The 22,460-nt window shown below is 48.2% G+C and overlaps 1 protein-coding gene across 2 annotated transcripts in view; it reads left to right on the forward strand.

Annotated features, from left to right (window-relative positions):
• The window catches only part of LOC138528636 (transient receptor potential cation channel subfamily M member 2-like), a 1,006,635-nt gene that overhangs the window by 894,864 nt on the left and 89,311 nt on the right, over positions 1 to 22,460 (forward strand). The window lies entirely within an intron of this gene.

The following is a 22,460-nucleotide window of genomic DNA, read 5'->3' on the forward strand; positions in this document are numbered from 1 at the left end:
TCGGTTCCATGTTCACCCAGAGGAAATCTGCAGAGGAAGCCAGGGAGCATCCCAACACAAGATGGCCACTTCTCCGTGCTTCACTTCCTGTTTTAAGTAGTTCTTTTACTGTAGCCAATGGGTATTGAAGTGTTACCATTTCGCAGAAAAGGGAACAGGATTAATTTGCTATTTTCTTTTTTTTAAATTGTTTTTATGGTATTAAAATAAACACAGTGACAATTCAGCATCATCATATTCAACCATTGACAACACAATAGGGACATGCTACATTCTATAGATGGTGGGCAATACGCAAGGGACAGTTTCTACCTACTACGTCCGTGTACGTATGCTCTTTCCTTATACATTTCCATAACCCCACTGCATCTCCCAACTTTATTCTCTCGTCTCACCTCCCCCGGGGGAACCATTGTCAGGTACCTGATAGAGGCCATGCCCCGGAGTTCTGTTTATCAAGTCATTCTGGTATGGCTGGCCCAATATGTCATCTTTCGCATGCGGTTGAAGCGCCTGGATAGAACCTGTGAAGCAGCGTGGTACATAGTATCTCTGGTACAGATATTTGAAGTGTAGCAGTTTGAAGCAACAACTTACTTTGTTTGCAGGGAACAATACCTCCATGTCTCATCAGGCACCAACTGGTGCAGTCTTCCCTCCCATGCTCTGCCAGTCATATAACCCCATCCTACAAACAACCCTTCTCTATGTGTGCTTCACCAGAGAAGCAACTCCGAGCAACCAGCTGTCACCCTCTATTGGCTTACTAGCAGTGAAAGGAGGATACCATTGTTGTCCCTCATTTATACCCGGGCGCCTATTTCTCCAGGATCATCAGTTTTGCTCACCAGAAGACAAGGAGTGATTCCCTCCTGGACGACCAGGGGGCCGCGGAAGTATCGACGGCAAAGAATCAATAAAGTCGCTGGCAGCATGTGACAAAGAAGAGTCTTCCCCTTCCACTCTAATCTTTGCCAGAAACAACATATAATATTGTATGTCCCTCCGTCTCATCGCTCACTTGAGCTCTACGAATGATTTCCTCGAAGCGTGAACCTTAGTGGAGAAGTCTGGGAAAATGCAAATCTGATCCCCCTTGTATCTCAACAGACCCACTCATGGGCCAGCCTCTAGGCAGTGTCCACACCCCGATAGTTAAGCAGGCAAGCAATAATCCACCTAAGGGATGCCCCCAGAACCGAACGTTGGTCTAGGAATCGTGTGCATGCTCAATGAGGAAGGCAGAGGAAAAACATGTCAGACCAAGAACCTCTTTCAGAAGTTGTTCCACCAGACGTTCTATAGCCTGCGTCTTGCTCGACACCCCATATAATTCGAATGTTGTTCCTTCGGATCTGGATTCTAGGTCATCCTGCTTGTCAGTGAGGATCTTTAGAGTTTTCATGACAGTCTCCATCTCCGAGGACACCAAGGTCATCCCGTCTTGCACTGCCGATATTCAGTCGTCTGCTGTATCCAGCCGTGCTCTGTGTTTATCCAAACACACCTTCATATGATCTACTTAGCAGGTAAGGGAGTCAATTTTAATATCCATGGTTTGTATACTAGCTTGCAGCTGCAGGAACATCTCCTTGATGTCCCCAATCTCCACCATGGCCCCCTCGGGTGCACTCCAGGGGGCGTCCACACTCCAGAGAAAAGGCGCCCGAGGCACTCACCTTTTTTCCAGCAGTTTCTGCTTTGAAGGTGAGCGTAGCTTGATTTTTATTGTGATTATCCATCATGGGTAGCAGGCACCACCATGTCGCAGGCAAGCCCAATGTCACCAACAATCAATCCTACCATGGAACTCCAGCTCACCAAAGTAGGAGCTCCCCAACCAGAGGCCTGCATCCAGACCAACTGTGAGGCCTGAAAATCCAGCCAAATGCAGTCCAGTATACCGCCAGACTGGTCATCAGTGGTGGTCCAGGGGGACAATTCTCTTGTACACATGATCAGATGGACCTCGTTGGGGCCCGATACACTTTCTCTTCCCCCATGTCTGCTTCAGTGCCACTCCCCTCCGATGGGCAGCCGTAACAAGGCAAAGCCGACAACGACAGCCAGGGATCAAGCCTCACCCTTTCTTCTCCTTGGCCATGCTCTGCAGCAAGGCACCACCGGCCCAACCAGTGCTCACAGCCGAGGGCCCAAGCTCCTTCCTGTCACCTTCTGAGCCGCGTGACTAGATTAATCACATGTCTGTGCCACATACTTCTGGAGCCAAACCAGGATTTTCCAGGCCCCGGGTGTTTCCACCACTGGTGCCCTCAGCCAGCACACTGGTATGTGGCTGGTTTCAGGATGGACTTTCAGGATATGCAGAGGGTGTCAAGAGAGCTCACATGAGAGTGGTGAACATGGCTGAGCTCTTGATCACCCGCCGTTAATCTGCTGTTTTCAAAGTATTTCAGTAGTTTTCTGAATGTTAGTAAATTGGCTCCTCTGTGGTAAAGGAGACCCATGCATGCACCAAAACATTTGCAAGTAAACCTACTTTAACGTAGGCTTCACAAACTCTTTTTTTTTTTTTAATACAACGCAAATTGGATTGATATTTCAGTCATTTGTCTCACCTGCGGTACTGTAATGGGTGCCCATCTCTCAACCTCCGGTGGGCTCCCTACACCCTAGCCCAGACTTTCCTAAACCACAGGTTGGTTTCGGACTAAATATCAGTAACACCTAATGTCTTAATATTGCGGTGAGAGCCTAATGGCCGTTAGCCTTCTCTACCTAACTCCCTCCAGGACTTCCAAGTGGTTTCCTAAGACTAAAGGTCATTCCCCAGGTTTGAAATAGCAATGTCAAGGGTTTTTTAATTGTGCCAATAACAGCCACCCTGCTCCTTTTGCTTTCGCCCTCACTTGATCCCTTTTCCTCCTGTCCCTGCTCTCATTCTTCCCTCCTTCCTGTATTCTGTTCTCTCTTCCTCTCCCTCTCTCCCCATCTTCCCCTCTCCCCCCTCTCTCTCCATCTCCCCCTCTCTTCCTCTCCCACTCTCACTCCCCCTTTCTCCCTATCTCTCCCTACTTCTATCCCTCTCCTCCCAAACCTCCCACTGTCTCCCTTTCCCCATCTCTCCCGCTCTTCCTCTCTCCCCCTCTCTCTCTCTTTTCCCCATGTCCTTTCTTACCTTCTACCACTTGCCTTTTCCCTCACTCTAGTGGTTCGCTCTCTCTTCCTTCCCCACTCTCTCTCTCTCCCCTTCTCTCTTCCTCCCTCTCCTCTTCCTTGCTCCACTTTGCTCTCCACGCTGTGAGAAACCTGAAGGTGTCTCACCCGCTAGTCCCCAGGGATCTGTCATCCAGGTTCCAGGAAACGGCCATCGCTATTAGATCCAGTTCCTAGGGGTGGACCAGTGCGGGAGGATCACCTGGATGGGGTGTTTTCGGGGAGTGGAAGTGGGACACTGAAGGGTGATACACGGTATCCCCTTCCTTATGACACCTTTTCCCCATCCTGCACAGTAGGATATTTAGGAAGTCTACCCCCCTACTCCTTTTCCAACGCGAACACTTTCTCCCACCGTAAGCGACAACAGACTAATAACAGAGCTGTTTAACTGACATATCACAATACAAGAGTCAGGCAATTGCCGACAACTACACACACCTGACTGCCCTTTCCCTTCCCCACTGGAATAAAAGGTGGTGCACAGGAGCACACTCTAAACAAGGTCGAATGCATGAGGAAGCAGCTATTCCAGGACAGCAGTTCAAATGCAGGAGAAAGGAAGCGAGACCTGAAAGGACATCAGGAAGGACTTAACCTTGCCCTTTTCAAACCAGACCCGCGAAGCCTCCAGCAAAAGAAACATAAGACTGGGAATTGCGCTGGCAAATTGTGCGACAGATGTCAGCAGTACATGGAACCCTCCCGCACTGATAGCCAGGGCGGGGAGACATGGTTTTCATCGTGGTACCATTCTTGACTGCAGCAGCAAAAGAAACACCAACGAGTTCAGCACAGCCGGCAAGTCGGAAGAACCAGATAGTGGGCCGGACTGTGTTAGGCTCAAGGTTGCAGTGGCATTAAGAAGATTAAGATACAAAGGTCTTTTGTGAACAAACTTGGTACCAGAGATAGAGTGGTCCGGCTCCACGTGGACACACATTCGAAGGTCTCTGGTGGGTACCCTCTCCTTAACAAGTAAAGTATTGAACTGAAAGATAGTGAAACTACAAGTACCAAGAGGCCATAGAGAAGACCGGCATGAGGTGTCAAGGTGGTTATACAAGGGTTAAGCCAAACCCCTTGTACAATAGAAAGTCCTTGACATGTTGTATAAATTGTGAACTGTGAAAAGTGTGAACCCGACTGGGGGAATTGTGAAACTGGCGTTTGCATCCGGCTGAGGGAAATGCCGTGCATACTGTCATATTGTGAAGCACGCACTTGCCATAGAATAACAGAGTGACCCAGTGAGATGTTATCACCCTTCGGACGCCTCTGTTTAAATTGGTAAGTACTTTGAGAGGCTAGCGCTGAAAAGAAGGATCGTGGCCCAGCTGAGGGATCCTAGGGTGAAGAATAATCACCCGATGTGAAGTTTATCAGAAGGAACCATTTGTTTTGTTGTTTTGGCATATCAGGCCCTCTGAAGCAAGAGACTTTGCATGAGAAGAGACCTGGACGCAGAAGGCCCTGATATAGAGAAAAGGAAGCTTGTGCTGGAGAAACCCAGGCGTGTGCTGTGCCCAAGAGTCCGACCTTGTTCCGTGCTACAAATGTGGGAAAGTGAGATCCCGGCCATAACATCCTGACCTATCATTTGGTGAATACTTCTTTCTTTTCTTGTGAAACATAACCCCACACTATTTTGTAGCATAGCGGTAAGGATTGGTAATCGTTTTTTTTTAGTATAGGCCCTTTTAATTGACTAGACTCTACTAGGACTGTATTAGTATTAGATGATGGTTGTAGCTTGCTCCCATCATAGATTTAGGTTAGATCAGGCATTTATCTCACCCATTTTACAGTTTAATAAACACCCTTGAACTGTGAACACTTGTGTCTGTCTTGCTTTGAGCCATGCCTTCCTTACAACGGCTATCTCCTCTCATCCTTCTCCTCTCTCCTTCTCCATTCTTCTCTTGCTCCTCCCTCTGTCCTCTCTATCTCACTCACCCCCTTTTCCCCAAAACCAACTCACTCTCTCAATATCCTGCTACTCTCATTCTCTCAGACATGCACCCATTCACTGCCTCATTCTTACTATCTGGTATCACTCTCTCTTACTCCCAAATACCTCACCTGTAACAATCTCCTGCACCACCACCAGCTCCTCAACAATCCGCTCTCTTGGTTCAGCTCTGCTCCACTTGACATCACCCAAACTCCTTTCCTGCTGTCTTCCATTGCCTGCCCTTTTATACGCTTCTCTTCCTGTTCCTGTCATCCCCCTCTTTTGGTCCTCTGTCTCACCTGACTGTAAGGGACAATCTGTGAATCCTCTTTCCCCTGGAGATGGGTCTTTACACAGTAAGTCTTCATACAACCTTGTTGGTCCTGCACCCTTTCTCACAAAAGATTTGACTTTGTATCTGGCCCCAGTGTTATCCAGTGTTCGTTCACAGCAGCTGTTCTAATGGATTGCCTCCTCCCATGGATTCCTCATCTTAGATATATTCTCCTGCGGTAGCAGATTTAAGAAACTTTTCACCACAAGATGACGCTGTCTGGCAATGGCATTGAGGTTCGTCGGCATAGGGTTGGTGTTCACATTGGTAAAAATAGCACACACTGTGCCCGGGGCTGCAGTTAATTTTTTCTGTATGCTCATCACGCCTTTTGGAAATACTTTGCACTTTAGAAAAATTCTACTGTTCTTGAAATGTTGATGTTTCCCTTTGAAATGTCAAACCCAAAGCCTTCTGACTTCAAGCAATGTGAGGATTGCAACGCCAAAATGTTTCTAACCGATCCTCACAGGATTTGCCTGTTGTGTCTCGGCTCTGGACACAAGGGAACCTATTGCGGCACGTTCCAGGCAATGATGCCAAAAGCTTTGAAGGAGAGAATCAAAGGTGGTTTTCGGATGATCTTTGTTAAGAAGGATTTCTGAACTCTGACCTGGAGAGGCAGAGGTTCAGAAGGCCAACCTAGTTTCTTGGAACAGGGTAACCTCTGGACAAGCCGGACCAATCAGGGTAGCTATGGCAGGCGGTCAAGACTAAGTCTCAAGAGGGGTGAGGGTGACTGAAAGACCTCAATGAGCACACAAAGCAAGGACACTTACAAATTACTCCAGACAGGTGTTATATTAAAATTATAGACACATTTATTACGAGGCCTTTGTAACATCCACCATAGCAAAGAATCACAGTAACACTAGAATAAACCACTACATCTCAATCAATAGCATATATATACAAGACCAGTGGGGTGTAAGGGGTTAAAAGCACAAAATATGTAGACCACGTAGATGGGGAGGAAAACAGGCAGTGCAAGTAATATTTAGACCCAGTTCCACATCAAGAATACACCTAACTAAGAGGCAGTCCAAGCCCTACGAAGAGAGGAGCCTTATGCTCAATAGTACATGCACGCGCTTGAGCAACTGGACAAAAATAGGGTCTCTTCAAGGGTCTCTAGCAGCTCAGGAAGGTGGATAAGGCGATGAAGAACAAGTTCCCACTCTTCAAGCAGGACCTCCACTTGAGGGCAGAGGCAGTTTGAGAGTGCGGGATGGAGTCGCTATTTTGCAATAGCTGTGGAAAGGAAACAGGCCCTCAGGGGCCACTTCGTGCGTATAAATGGGCTCCCGCGCTATGGGCCACCGGTTGGGGTAAGGACTACTCACCAGTCCCCGACGCAGGCAGACCCAAACTTTTCCAGTACAGTCCACTTCGCTGGCAGGTTCGAATGCGACAATCAGGACCTCCACTTGAGGGCAGAGGCAGTTTGAGAGTGCGGGATGGAGTCGCTATTTTGCAATAGCTGTGGAAAGGAAATGGGCTCCTGCGCTAGGGGCCACCAGTTGGAGCTAAGGACTACTCACCGGTCTTCGACGCAGGCAGACCCAAAACTTTGCCAGTACAGTCCACTTCGCTGGCAGGTTCGAATGCGAAAATCAGGACGTCTCTACACTGTGTAGTTCCCGAGAAGCAGTGAGGATTCCCAAACGGGACAGTGGCGATTTCTCCACTCCGGGTGGAGGAATCAGCCCAATTCCACTGCAGCAGGCTTCAGGGTCAAGGGGGTCACAAATGCAGCGAACTTGCACAGGTCGTTGCCACAGCAGGGCAACACTGTAACCGCGTTTACTCCGGTCCGGGCTCACTCATCTCACTTCAGACCTGGGAACGCCAAGTGTGCGTAATTCTGTGTGAGTGTGCCGTGGACACAGAGCTAGCAGTATATCAAGTTTCAAGAGCCTCCTCAAAACAGCGGCGGTATCAGAGCAAACGTCCCGTGTAAGATGGTCAGCCCACTGGTTGGCCCAGGGACACTTCCGAAGAGGCTTACTTGCAGGGTTCAATGAAGGTGCCGAGAATAGATGATCCCACTATTCCAATGGGGTGAAGCGCCTTCGCAGACCTTCTAGGACGATCAGATGCAGAGGGGTCCCAAGGGATGACAGCAGGCTCAGGGTGCCAAACCTTCCAGCGGGTCACCAGCGGTTCCTTGACTCGGCTTCTTGTTGCAGGATACTTGGCTCCTTACCCTTTGTTCGTGTGAACTCAGGAGGTCGACATGGTAGTGGTGTTTTCAGCCTCCTCTTATCCAAAGTTCCCTTCGTGCCAAAACGGAGAGAACCCAATGGGAGATCTGCTCACAAACACTCACTCCATACGTGGACCAATCACGGACCACAGTGGTCCCAGGCATTCAGGGCACTCCAGACTCTCTGGCACCCAGGATGTGTATTGGGAACAGGCATCCCAGCCCACATCCTGGAGGCACACACACAAGACATGCAGAAGCCTGCGAAAGCATTGGGTGTCGCGGGAAAGTGCCTGACCAAATAAGGACTGACCCGGGTCGACTCGACCTGGGGAAGGTGAAGGGGCAAGATGGCCAAAGGACAGGACTAAGAACCCTGTGGCATGGCCATTTTGGAGCCAGGCCACTTATTCGTGCCAAACGCGGCTAACGAGGTTTAACATGGCAAGAAAGGGTTAAAAATATAAGGAACATGATAGCTGCCACCAGTCCTGCCTATGACACATCTGCACAGTTCATAAAAAGTCCAGCGAGAGTTTCTAGGGCCTTTTGAAATCACTAGAGACCCAAGTGTGCTGTATGGTAGGATACATTGCACACTTGTTACATGTTGCACAAAAGCTGCAACATGAAGAAAGGACTAAGGGAAACAAAGTCTCCCCATACTGACTGTCTTAAGGGCATGTCAGTTTCGCCATAAAAAGTGAGCGAAAGCCCAGAGGAGTACAGCTGAGGGCTGCGCTTCTCTGTCAAAGTCAGTCATTGGTGTTAAAACAGCAGCAAAAAGTTTGGGGGTTGACACATGGAGGGAAAATTCATACAAATATGGTATCTTTCCTAACAATCTTCATCCATGTCCCCCAGCACCACTCCCTCAAAGAAAATACCACCCAGAAACTCTCCAAATCCACGGATCGATCACCGGAGACAGGTAACAAAAGGCTAAAGAAGCACAGCAAGAGATCTCCCTCTGGGAGCGATTCTCACCACTCCTACAAGTTCAGGTAATCCTTGACGAACTGCTTGCCTGATAGACAGGTATGAGTCCCCTTTAAGATCACTTTGGCAGAGAAATGGGAGGAATTCTGTCAAAAGATGATAGAAGTTTTCAGCAAATAAACTCCTTCGGCCTCCACTTCAGAGCCAAAAATGAAAAAGAAATGCAACCCACTGCTCCTGACAAAGCCGCCAGGGACTCTGAGAGAGACTCTCTCATGCAGCGAAAAGCCTGGGCTTGAAGTCTACGTGGAAAAGCTCAAACGGCATCTGCATCACCCACACCCATGACTCCTTCAACTTTCTTTGACGCCGCGCTGGTGCCCCTTCCAATGTGCTGTTCGACATGTAGCATCAAGCCACCATCAATGTCGGGATATGTCCTAAACCGAGAAAATAGGTTTTGTCATCTTTTCAAGAAATTTCCAATGAAGAAAGGGACCAAATACCCTTTGGATTCAAGCCAGTGAGATTTTTCTGATAGTAAGACAGGATTGAGGGGTTGCCAAGTGACCTTCAGGATACAAGTGGGCTTAACACTTCTGCTGAGGTGGAGTTCTCAAGGCCCTCCTGCCCATCCAATTCTGCCTATAGGGGTGTTATGGGAAAAGGTTGTACGGTCTGTGAAACACTGCGTGCCCCCCCACAGAAAATAATCTTACTGAATACAACCTCATGTACATCCTTGGGCAAGGGTCCTCCAAACGTCATGCAGCCTTCCAGGACTCTCGCTTAGAGCTATGGATTGAACACTGCTCAGCACCAGCAGTATGGGGTGATGTTGCCAAGAAGTATAAACCAGTGTCTTGTGAGAAATCAGAGGGTGTCTCACCCGCTAGTCCCCGGGGATCTCTCAGGTGGCCAGGGCACGGCCATTGCCTTTGGATTCGACGTGTGCGGGAGGATCACCTGGGTGAGGGGTCTATGAGAAGTGGCGGTGAGACAGCCGATGGCGAGATGCGGTATTCCCCCTCCATTTTCTTTATCCAACCCATCCTTTCTTTTAGGATGCTCCGAGGGCCCATCTCCCCCCCTTTTTACACAAACACTGGGCTGAGGAAGAGGGTGACTGAGAGTAACAACATTAACTTTCACACATCGTACTGGCCATGTCCCACTAATCGAGTCTGGCAAAGTCAGGCACTTATTTCCAAGTGCATACACCTGCTACCAATTAGCTCTCCTCACACAAATAAAAGGCAGAACCGAAAGAGACACTAAGAGCAACGTGGAACACGAGAGTGAGCAGGGCTTCTGGGACGAATGCAAACCTATTGGAGCAGAGCGACGGACCAAGGGGTGAGAGCAGCGGGTTGGAAAACCCCAGAGTTCCCTACTGGAGGTCATTGCCTTCGACAGGCCGCAAGTGACATGTGGAGAAGGCCAGATCCCACAAGTGAGAACTATATTGTGTTTCAAGGACGCCAGCGACCCTCACGGGTGAACGGCAGAGTTGGGGAGGCGAGGTCAAGCCTGTGGTACTAACTTTGACTCGTGAATTGGAAATCATAAAGCAAAGAAGAAACACACACAGCAGGGGAATTGGCAAGCAACTTGAAAGACAGGTGTCTGATAAAGTTTGAAATAGCAACATTTTATCACAAGTGAAGGCTGCATGCCTGTGAAAGAGACGCGAGGAAAGGCAGACCTGTGAATGACCTTTTGAAGTAAAAGGCAGTTGTGAGTTCAGCGGTACTAAGTAACGGAGTGGTCTGGCGAAAGGAAGTAGCCCACTCGTAAGTCTCTGTGAAAGATAAATTGTTCGAAGCGAGAAAACGAATATACAGCAAAAGTGATATGGAATTGTTTAACTCCTAGAAAGGGGAAAGTAAAAGTTGAACCATATATTTTCGGTCCAAGTGGTCCTGCACTGGTGTGAAAAGTAAGCCACGCACATTTGAAAGCCTTCAACATCCGAAAGTGGTCCAAGCCCGACAGAGGGAGTTGCAAGTTTGTGTTAAATTTTATGGTGAGAGGTCTGAGCCAGGCAAAGGGCGGCCTGCGAGAACTGTGTGCTGAAAGGTCTGAGCCCAACAGAAGGGGACGTTTGTGAACTTTTTGATTGATACATTATTTTTGAAAGTCGAGAAAAAAGACTTAAACTTGGAAGGCCAGACGGGTTCTCGCTCCATGTTGTGGAACTGTATTTGTGTTGGAAGCCGAGCCAGAGTGTGTCTTTCTACCTACAGGCACAGCCTTACTCTGTGAGGTCTAACGTGGGGAAGAGAGATGGTTCAAACACATTTATTCATTTGAGCACTGATCTTTCCTTTTGCATACATTTCCCCTTTAGTCACTTTTTTGTACAAGAGATAGGACAGGCATTAGGTTTTGCTAGCATAGGCCATTTTGATTTGACAGACTCCACTAGGACTGTGTTATTTATTACTTTATGGTCGAGACTACTCCCATCTTAGTTTTAGGGCAGGCTAGGAGCTTCTCCAACCCCAACCATTTCAGTAAAGATTTTACAAGTTGTACCCATTGTGTCAGTGCCAGACTTCTGATACCATGCTTCCCTACAGTCCCTGACATCTTGTTGAGGCACCCTAGCCCAGTAAGTCTGGTGGTTCAAATGGCTATTTGCAAAATATAGTGCTTACACTTCTTTTCCCCCAATCAGGGACATTAAAAGGTGAATGCTCTGTCTAAAAAGACCTTTGCTCCAGACAGCATGGCCTTAAAAGAAATGAACATGTCATGCGCTCTAGCAAAGTAGACCCACAGATTTTGGGCAGGGATAGAAGAAGCAGCGGACCACATGTTGGAAGTGGAAATGAGGGATGTTTTCCTTAATATTGTTGGAGATGGTAGGCAAGCAATTTGCCAAGTTCTTCGGTCTGGCCTGGAAGCTTCTGACTGTTTGGGTAGTGCGATGGGCACAAGCTCAGTGACAAGAAGATTTTCCTGGCTCAGAAAATCTGGTTTAACACTGGATATCCAGACAAGATTGCTGAATATACCCTTTGACGGGTTGAATCTCTTTGGACCCAAGGCTGACATTACCCTCAAGGCATTACAAGCCCCTAAGGCAGTGCCGAAGTCATTAGGAGCCACAATGCGACAACAAATAACCCAATCTGCACCACAAAGTTGGAAAACCAGACATTTTCGTTACTATGGCTCCTTTGGCCAAACGGGAAGACAAGGTCAACAGAGGTTTACTATACCTGAAAACGGTAGAGGAGGTAAATATTCACAAACTACATCCTCCTCTGTCCAATCAGGTACAGCACCAGCAACGGAATGTCTCTGAGGTATCCTCACATGCCACCCCAGTAGGAGAGGCTTGATGCATCATTCTGCAGAATGGTGCAGCATTACTACAAATGCATAGGTACTGGGTCCTCAAGCACCCTGTGCCCTGTCCTCCCTAGCCTATCTCCCTCCAAGATCCAAATCTGCTACTCCAGAAGGTGCCTCAAGCATTGAGGGAACCGGTGGTGGTTCTCCCACTACTTCCTGGTACTGAAAAACTGGAGGTGCTTGAACAAGTTCCCCAAGAAAGACAAATTGAAGATGACACTTTTGCAGATCCTTCCGGCTCAGGAGCAACAGGATTGGTTAGTATCGCTTGACCTCCACATCCCATACATCACAAGCACAGGAAGTACCTGAGTACCCACTATCAGTTTCATGTTTTGTTGTTCGGGCTCACCTCCGCCTTGACAAATTGTAGTCAGCGGTAGCAGCCAGTCTAGTGAGAGGATGGATTCACGTCCTCCCTTATCTGGACAATGGAACAATCAGAGCCCATTGACCAGAGCAGGCCCAGGACTACCTAAACCACTTCTACACAAGCATCTCCCTCAACGTCACAAATACTCAAATTCATCAGCGCAATCCTGGACTCTTCCTTGGTAAAGACTTTCCCACCGAAGGACGGAGCATGGCACATCCAGCAGCAGATTGCAAATTCCAGAATGCCCACACGTTGCCAGACCTGGTCTTTCTAGGGTTGCTGGGCCTCATGGCATCCTGCATCTTCCTCGTGGCACAGGACAGACTGAGATTGAGGTCGGCCCTCCGACCTCAGTGGTCAAATTTCTTGGGCAACATGTTGAACCTCCTACAGCTTCCGATCAAGGTCTCACAGGGTCTTCTGTGGTGGACCAGCAGACAGAACTTGATGGCGGGAGAACCTTTTTGACATCTGTCGCCAAAGGCAACCGTTTCTTATTTCCAAAAAAAGGTAGCAGGCGCTCCTCTCCAGAAAGAACATGGCATGATAACCTGTTCTGAGATGAGAGTTTGCAGCACACGCTTTTTGCTCACAGTACCTTTCACAGATGGGAAATGTCCATTTGCATATCAGTCTTTGTCCCGCCCACATGGGCAGTCCAGCACCGAAATGCTATGGCAATTCCTCTCTGAACAAGAGTACCAACAGCAAACCCTGACACGTGTTTCAGCCTTGTTGGGCCTCATCAGTGAGGTGAAACTGTGCCTCTCTGAGCACAGTGAGCAGGAAGTCCCCGTCTGGTTGCCCCCAGGTAACTCAGGGTGACCAACCCCAAGATCCTTACAAATATTTAAAAAAGGTAGCAGGCGTAGTTGTGGATTCTTCTCTGAACCGCTGGGGCAGGCACCTGAAGAGGTGACGGTGAGTGGGTTGCGGTCCCCGCCAGGAATGAAACTCCACATATACAACAGGATGTGCGATCTGGTTAGCTCCAGGGCATTTCCCCCCAACAGCACTTGGAGATGTGTTTGTGGTGGATTGGAACTTTCCACTTCTATAAATGTTCCCACCAATTTCCCTCATCCACCATTTCATCAGGAGGTTGAGAAGGTTTAAAACCATGATCCTTATCCCTCCGTATTGGGCCTGGAGGGCATGGTACCTGGACCTTCTGGACTTGGTCACCTGCCCCCCACAATGAGTGGTTGGTTTTATTCTCGCAAGAGGGAGTCCTGGTTCTCCACCCGAGTGTCAGCATTCTTAATCTCCATGCGTGGCTACTGAGAGGTTGATGTGTAGAGACTGGAATCTGCCCGAAGACATCATAGAGGTGTTGGTTTTTGGCCAGAAGACCAGCAACAAAGGCTCTTTACCGTTGCAGATGGAAGAAATCTTGCAGCTGGTCCAGGGCCAAGGAAATGGAACGCGTTCCATGCAATACCACAGCAGTACGAGTATGTTCCTTTCTGTTACATCTAGCCCCTCTTTCCTTTCAACAGTGCCAAGCATCTCCTAATGGTTCTTGTGCTCTCTAAACTGGACCACTGTGGAAGCATTCTATTTGGGCTCCCCAACTATGCTTTCAGTCCTCTCGTCAAGATCATAAACTTCACTACCTGAACTCCCTTTGAACTCCCTCACTTCACTCCTACTTCCTCTTACCATGACCAGGCTGGATGACTGACGATGTGAAACAAGGCTATATTTAAATGTTATCTCCTGGTTCACACATCTATCTACGGTAAGGCCCGACCGTATCTATCCTCCTCTATCCCACTCTACAAGCCTTCCCGTAATATCCACTCTGCCTCCTTGACTACCCTTGTGGCACTTTGTGGTACTCGTCCGTCCTGTGCGTCCGCTCTTTTTCTGTTCTTGCTCCACTTGCATGGAATTCCCTTTCCCTGTCCAACTGAGAAAAAAATCCACACTGATTTTTTCAATGCCAAATTGAAAGTCATCCTCCTTGCCTTTGAGTTATTCTCTTAACCTACCTCTCATCGCCTCTAACATGCCTCTGTCCCTCACTTTCTCTGCCTATACTCCAACACTTCTTCTATCATGGCCACATTCCTAACATAGCTGGCTGTACCACCTACCTGTCCAATGTTGACTGTCCTTTATCTAAGTCCACCCAAGTTGGCGCCTGGAAACACTTGTGTATAGGCGCCCTAAAAATATCCAATAAAATAAATAAATTGTCCCCAGTAACTGTTCCATTTACTCCAAACAACAAGCTGGTCAGAATGTCAATGGAACTCAATGACCTGTAAATCTCTCACAGATTTGTGTCAAATGTGAACTTATTTAATGTATGTTCTATTGCAATCAAAAGAGCATTGTTCTTCCCTGTATATATAAATGATTAAACAAATAAATGGAATAAGATGTGGAATCCGTGGGGGGTGGCGCAATCCATTAAAAGAACAAATGACTTACCTCTGGTAATGTTCTTTCCGATGGATTTTCCTCCAAAGGATTCCTCATTGTCCTCCCATCCTGCCCCGCAGTAAGAGTGCCTTCATCGTATAGGTCTCTCCTTCATTGCCTTCTTGGCTATAATGAATACAATAGTAATCATTAAAGAGAATTAAACAAAATTCGCCAGGGCGGCTGAGCACACAGGAAATCTTAGTAAGGTCACTGGGTGCAGTGCAGGCTATTTGTACTGACGTCAAGTCTGGCCCTGATTGCGAGAGATGCCTAAGAACCTTGACGCCGATGCTGCACAATGCCCCCTGGTGGCGACAGGTTTCTGAAATCTGCTGCTGCAGGAGAATATATCTAAGATATCTAAGGAGAATATATCTACCATGGCCTTGAGTGCCCTACCAGTGCTTAATGGATTGCATCAGTAAGGCTGCGAATGCCAGGTGCCATGGGCCCCGGGCTCCGTGCAGCCAGGGCTCGCAAGGAGACTGCCACCATGCCAGCCCACCCGGGGGACAGGCTGCGCAATTGCAGAACAAAGGACCTTAGTCTGCATGTGAGCGGCGGCCTAGAGGGATAAACATGGCTGCACTGCTCCGAGCCACGTGTGCAGGGTAGCCCTGGACCAGGCAGTGCCCCTTGTTGGCCTGCCACGGAGCCAGACAGGGGGCGGCCCCAGAAGTGGAACCCTCCCAGGCCGCATATCCCAGAAGCGGCCCAGGAAAAGTGAGGGAGCGGATGACTGAAGTCTACTCCACCCAGTGCCATGTGGGCAGGGTGGCAAAGCAAGGAAGTCTTAGGCTACTGCATTCTTGCAGCCGGGGTGAAGAACTCTGGGTGCCGGAGTGTGAGGGAGAAGGAGCAGGCCCACTGCTTGCTCCACACAAGTGCAGAAGAGGGAGTGGCTGGGCCCTGCCCAAATGAACATTGTGAAGATGTGCTCTCAGCATCCATATACCAGTGGAGATGATTCCTGATGACATTAACGTACCCTTGTACACCTGGTGCAGCAGTGAGTGCAATATAGCCCCCTAGGGCATGGGCAGCTGCAAAGAAGGAGACTGCTTGCCAGGGCCGGCAGCAGTGAATACGGTGCTACCCTAGAGCACGGGGCGCCACCAGAGATTAAAAGACACAGGACAACGTGCAGTGGTTGTGGCGGTACCACTCAGGACATAAAGGCCACTGTGTAATGCACAGGGGCTGTGCCTCAGTGTTTGTGGTACCCTACATGGTGGATAGGGCACCACAAAGGAGAGAGCAGTGCCTAGGGCATGCCATCCCCAACCAACAGCCTGTGGAGCAGGCCTCAACCCACCATTGTACTGGATGCATTTTATGTTATGGCTGGGGATAGAAGTATTATTAATAAGGAGTAATATCCTGGCGTGAGCTAGCAAAGGGAAGCAGCAGCCTGCCATAGGCCGCCAATGGGAGGAGATTGCCCACTGGGGCTATATCCCGGCCCCCTACTGAGTGGGTTGTGCCAGATAGGTTAAAGGGGTCTGTCGTGTCAGTTCCACCCTAAGGGTTTCTTCTCCACCTTGCTCAGGGAGAGTGAGCTGGCGGGACTGATCACTAAAAAGGAAACCCCCTCCAGGTTAGGGAATGAAATGGAATAATAAGGTTAGTGAGTGTTTATGTAGAGTTTCTAATGAGTTGTCTTCAGGCAGGTACGTTTTATTTTCTCTATTCGTCTTAATATCGGTTGTTGCCTCACTATCAACTGTCTGTCCCCCCGAGCCCACGCATTCCAGAATCTTCCCAGAACCAAGGAGTCGCAGGAATGCTACACATCTGCCTTCTTTGAGGTATAATACAAAAGATAGGGGTGGTAAATGTTTGGGGAAAACAAATTTATCAAATGGCGTTTGTGTTGGGGAAGTGCAGGGAAACATACTTGGAAGAGTGGATGTTCACACTTTATACATACACACATGTGCAGGTGAACTGTCTAACTAGAATTGAACAACACACTTTGCTAACTATAATCTATACATAGTCCAATAAATACTTTGGTTTATATGCAAACCTTTTAGGTCTCACCACTGTACCCTGACTCTCTTTAAACATGCCTTGACTTGCTCCAGTGCTACATGGCTTCTCTTCTCTTCCGCCATCTCTATAGCTAACCTCACACCTATTATGTTGTTTCTTACAACCTGAAGCATAACCTAGGGGTTGTGTTGGCCCATGCCATCTGCACACGCGATTGGTGTTCCACTCCCTATTATCTGTGGTTCTCACTGCTCCACAAAGAACGTTCTTCACAAGAGCTGTTGAAACCACTTATGCAAAGCCCTCTGCAAATTTAAAGATATTTTAGTACGAAACCCCTCCCCCATTTTGAATGTTCTCTCAAAAACTGATTTGTGGATATCATAAGCCATGTTATTATTTCTTTGCCTCGCTTCAATCCTGCTTTTGGCATGACTCCAATCTAACTCTGACTTGCATGCTCTGCCCAGCCATTAAGGGCAGACTTTGGTGTTGGGTTTCCTTCCTCTCAAAATCATAAATGGAGAAACCCCTGTCATAGAGTGTGGGGTGCATCTATGAGCAACTGTTGTGTTACCTCTTGCCAGTCCTCTCCTACCGAAACTGTACCTTGTATACTTTCTTTAATGACACAATTTAATCTTTCAACCATGCCATTTGTTTCCTGGTGGTAAATGGAACTCGTGAAATGTTCTATATAATTGTTTTCAAGAAAATACTCTATCTCTCTACATACTAATTGCACCATGTTGTCTGTTGCTAAACAGCGGGATATCCTTCACTCTTAAATATATCACCAAGAAATGTTATAACATCACTGCCTGGTACAAATATTTTGTACAAACCTACCTTCTACCCATCTCGAGAATAAATCAATCAACATCATGCAATTGGTTTTCCCGCTTGTGTTTTTGACTGGCCCCATAATATCAAACCCCACTCTTTACCATGATCAATTTTGAATAGACATTGCTGTCATGGGACTATTCATTGAGGAAAATGTGGTTTAACTGTTTTTGCAAAATATGCATTGCCTTATCAACCTTACTACTTGCACCTCACACGTCGGCCACCAATAACCTTGTCAAATCATCTATTTCATTTTGAAATGCCTTTGTGACCTTCATGCACTAATTCCTGTGATTCTGGCCTTTGTTCCTTCTGTGGAAATAATTTGATCTCCTCTTAGTACCAAACCTTTGGATACATGCAGTTCATCTCGTGCCATCCATAGCGCTACACAATTCAGATTCTTCAACAATTGTTTGTTTATTTTGTTGTTCTGTAAAGCCACTTTCGCTCCACAAAGTGACTTATCACACTCCATTGATTTTTCCCACTCTATGGATACATTGTTCCCAATTACTAGAGCTTCATCCTCCTCTTCACTGTCATTTGTGGCTTCTACATGATCAGTTAGTCTAGATAAACAAACGGCAGCCTTGTTTTCAAATCTTACTTAATGTCCCATGTGCACCCTTGTAAACTGGTGTAAAGACTGGAGGGGGGTCTGTACTTCTGCTCTCTATATAGTAGAGGAGAGGCACAGAAGACCCCAGCCAAGATTCTCTATTGTTGGTAGCAATGGACGAGCAATCAAGGCCTAGCTTCTCAGGGGGTGATGCGGGCTGGTTCTTAAGTACAGTGTAGTCCCCAAGCACCCATAAAGGAATGCCGACACATTGTATTAGTTCAAACACAGTCTTTATATAAGTAAGATTCAAGGTTATATACACAATCACAATAACTCACTTTGTGGTCAGTAAATCTACAATGGCAAATATATACAGTTCTAAGTGGTACCACAATTATTATTAGATTTCATTAAAGTGCATCAACTTTACTCTGGTTAAATCACTTAATAAAGATAACCAACAATAGATATAGGAGGTAAAGCAGTTAGTTAGAACAATTGGCAGAATACTGGCCCCTACTGTTAGACACAGTTCTATGTGGAGATTCCTGTTACGCTCACCTGGCTCCCACGGGGGCGTCGATCTGAACTGGCCAGCTGTTGTTTCCACCAGTGAGACGCGTAGTGCCGAGATGGACTGGACTGGCCCACCCAGCTTTGTTTGTTTGACTCGTAGGAATATCCTTCTTTAATGGAGAAAGGGAATTAACCACCTGTGGAGTTCGAGCGCTAACCCCACCTTCCCCTCTCCCGTTGTTTTTCCCACAGGTCACTTTTGGATTCCCTCTATGCTCTCACCTGATGGTTTGGAAAGATGAGCTCTCCATCCTGCTTCGAGCGCAGAGGCGCGTAGATGACCAGTTTCTTCACTGGCGTGGAGGAGTTGGGAGTTCCAGAACGGTATTGACTCAAAGAATGCTGGCGAGACACCGTAAGTCTGCAGTTCGTAAGAGTTCAAAACACGTCTGACCTTCACTCTGTCCAATTCCTTTTAGGTTGCTGTATTGTCCTTATGAAGAGTTCCACGTGGCAACCAGTAAGATGCAGGTAAGGGTTTATATTATCCGGCTCAGTTCGATAAAATTGTGTCAATGTATAACATGTGGCTTTTCCCCCATTCAGGCGCTGATGTGGTATGAGGTCTTGGGGATTGATGCCTCCAGTGGTAAAAAACAGGTAAGTCTATTTGGAATAAATCGGTTTCCCCTTATTGCGCCTTGCTGTTCTGTTGTTTCCCCATAGGGGCCGGGGCACGGCGGAGATGCAGCGGAGGCTGCGCCGACCCGAAATGAGGTAAGTACCCCCTGTGGTAAATCAGGTAAGTCTTGGGGGGTAGCTTGTACAGTCTTAGAGTATCCCTTGGCTCACCTTGCTGTTTTTGTCTCCTTAGGTGTCGGAGAGCGGCCGCGAGATGGAGAAGAGCGTGATGGAATGCTGAAGTGCTGCAAGGCAGGCGAGTACAGCGCGGCGCTGCAGGATGCGAAGTAAGGCGTTTTTAAAGACTTCTCTCCAGCTCCGTGGCGTGATGAATCAGGATTCAGGTAAGGATTAAAGGTAAAACTCCTGTTCTGACCTTTCCTCCTTCTTTCTTCTTGTTTCCAGGAGCTCCAGACTCGAGGCGGCCGTGGTTGAAGACTGGAAGCTGCTGCAGGCACGGTGAGCGTTACGCTGCTGCATGCAGAATAACACGAAGCGTGTGCTGCTGTCCGGGCGTGGTTTAAATAGCCTTGGAAGTAGTCCCAGATAAGTATTCTTCCACAGCCCCACCCGAGTAAAAAGTAGTCCTTTAGGTAAAATAGTCCCTCCTAAGCCTCATTTGGCTTGTGGCTTCTTGCAGCATGGTCTGCATCAGGTAAGTTTGCAGCATGGTCTGCATCAGGTAGGTTTTCTACTATGAGCCTGGCGCCCATGGCACCAGGACTGACTCTATTCTTATGAGCCTGGCGCCATAGGCACCAGGACTGCACCCAAACAGCCCCTAGCTGGGGTTTTTGGGCTGGCTCCAAATGGCATGATGCCTGCTTCTGGGGTTGCTGGGCCTGGTCTGGTTTCCCGGGGGCAGGCATCATGACAATTCCCCCCACCTGGGCAACCTGTAAAATAAAGATAAATCACAAGCCCAGCCCATATATTGTTCTATTTTCTTCTATAATTTTTCTACCATCCCAATGTACCTGGAATAGCAGAGTTTGACAACGAGTCGTCGACGGATCCTTCTTGAGCGGCTCCCTTTAAAGCATTAGCCACAGATCATTGAGATCCATTGAAGAAAGTGAACTCGGCGTTGAGGCGGCAGCTTCGGTCCCAGCGGTGCTCGTCCAGGATGGAGCGAAGATGTCATTCAAGGAAGAGGCATGCGGGGCACCTCGATGTCGATAGTTCAGGACGGCAAAGAGTTTGTGAAGAACGGTGGCCCAGCAAGGGCGTTGAATCGTCCAGCGTCTCTACGGTCTTTGAGTGGGGGGAAACCCACCGGCGGATGCTCCTCAGCACGTCAACAGCCTGGCCTTCTCCGGCGGGATAAGGCGGGTGGCGGTGCGGATGAGCGCATCCGTGAATCAAAAGTCTTAGGCAATGGAGCGTGCGGCTCTGGTCATCGATGGCACAGGGTTAAGCGGTCCCCTCTTCTGGGCAACTCGGCTTCGACGGGCTTGTGGCGGTTATGCAAACCTGCAAACCCTGGTCGACGGCGGTGGACAGAATGTCTGGTGCTTATCTTCGTTCTCCTCGGCGGTCCCTGTCCTCGGTCGGCAGCCTGTCGAGGGTCTGACTTCCAGGGAGCTTTGGCAAAGGTAAGTGGTGCTCGATGGTCCCTCGGAGCACGGGAAGAGGGCGCCTAACCAGGTCCTCTCTTTGATCAGTCTCGACGGCTTGGTGGCTTTCGGCGAATGGAGACAGCAGTCAACCTTCTTCTTCAGGCTCGGCTTCGAGATTCAGCTTCAGTTTCAATGTTAGTTTCAACTCCAGCTTCTGAATGAATTCTAGCAGTGAGAGGCCCCCAGGTATACTAGTTGATCTCTCATTCATTCTGCTGGGTCACACTCAGGCAACCAATCACTCAGAAGGGCATTCAGCAGTCAGTCAGCCAATCAGGCATACAGTGCATTCAGGCCATTCTCCTCCCTCTCAGACACTCACAACAAGGAATCACTACACACTGCATTCATACCAGTTTCGGTCAGGACAGTCTCAGTCATTGTGTCAAACACCAGAAAGCAGACATCCACAACAAGAAGTGCATATTGGTCACACACTCCATTCACCCAGCTCCCACCCACAGGGCGTACCCATAACATACAGTCACTGGGAAGGCTCCAGCCAGTCTGGCCTGGACTTCCCCCACAATACCATATATGGAACTTCCATTCAGGGGGAAGGGACAGAGTCAGGGCTTCCCAGGACTTTGGGAAAACAAGGTAACAGGCAATAGAAAGCAAGAGGCCACAGGGGCCATCTTGTTTCCTATCAGGAATCAACTGATTCCAATGGCAGGGCCTGGGTATCCCAAAATGGAGGATACTCAGAGCACCTGTCAAATTCAGCATGGAGCTGCCACCAGCCCATACCCTGCTCTCTGGGCCACACACGGGTCCCCAAAAACATACACTAGGGGCACAGGGTTGCACCCCCACCCATGGGTGCCTTAAGGGTATCCCATGGGTCTGTACACCAAACCAAAAACAGGAAGAGCTGCACTGCCAGGAGTCCCACATGGACTCCTGGGCAGAAAACAATACAGAACACAAATGAAAAAGGACTACAGGATAAGGACAGGGAGGCCGTGTCCCTCCAATCCATTTCCAGCATCACAACTGGTGACCAATTTTCCTATGCAGAAAGACAGTTTGTTTAACCCTTTAGAGATTAAAATTTATTTTAAGAGTTTATGATCTGATCTCAGATCAAACTGTGTGCCCAAAAGGGGGGGTCAGAATTTTTCTACAGCCTATTTAATTGCCAATAATTCCTTCTCTATCCCTCCAAGCACCTCAGTTCTTCCCTAAACACATGTTGTCCTTTCCTCAGAGTGTGTGTGAGAACTTCCTGGAGTGTCAGTACCTAGATGGCTTGGTAAAAGTGGGATCTTCCACAGTAGGGTGTAATTGCTGAGAACCCGACTAGAGTCAGTGCCGCTGGAGTCAGTTGAGAATGACCAGATGAACTCTCTCCCGTCCAGTCCACAGCTGCATGATGTTTGATTCTACAGGCTCTTGATATGTAGGGTTGGTAACATTAGGTTGGAATCTATAATGCGATAAGTATGCATAA

This window comes from Ambystoma mexicanum, chromosome 7q (assembly GCF_040938575.1).
Source record: "Ambystoma mexicanum isolate Mex_15411 chromosome 7q, UKY_AmexF1_1, whole genome shotgun sequence".
Taxonomy (NCBI): domain Eukaryota; kingdom Metazoa; phylum Chordata; class Amphibia; order Caudata; family Ambystomatidae; genus Ambystoma; species Ambystoma mexicanum.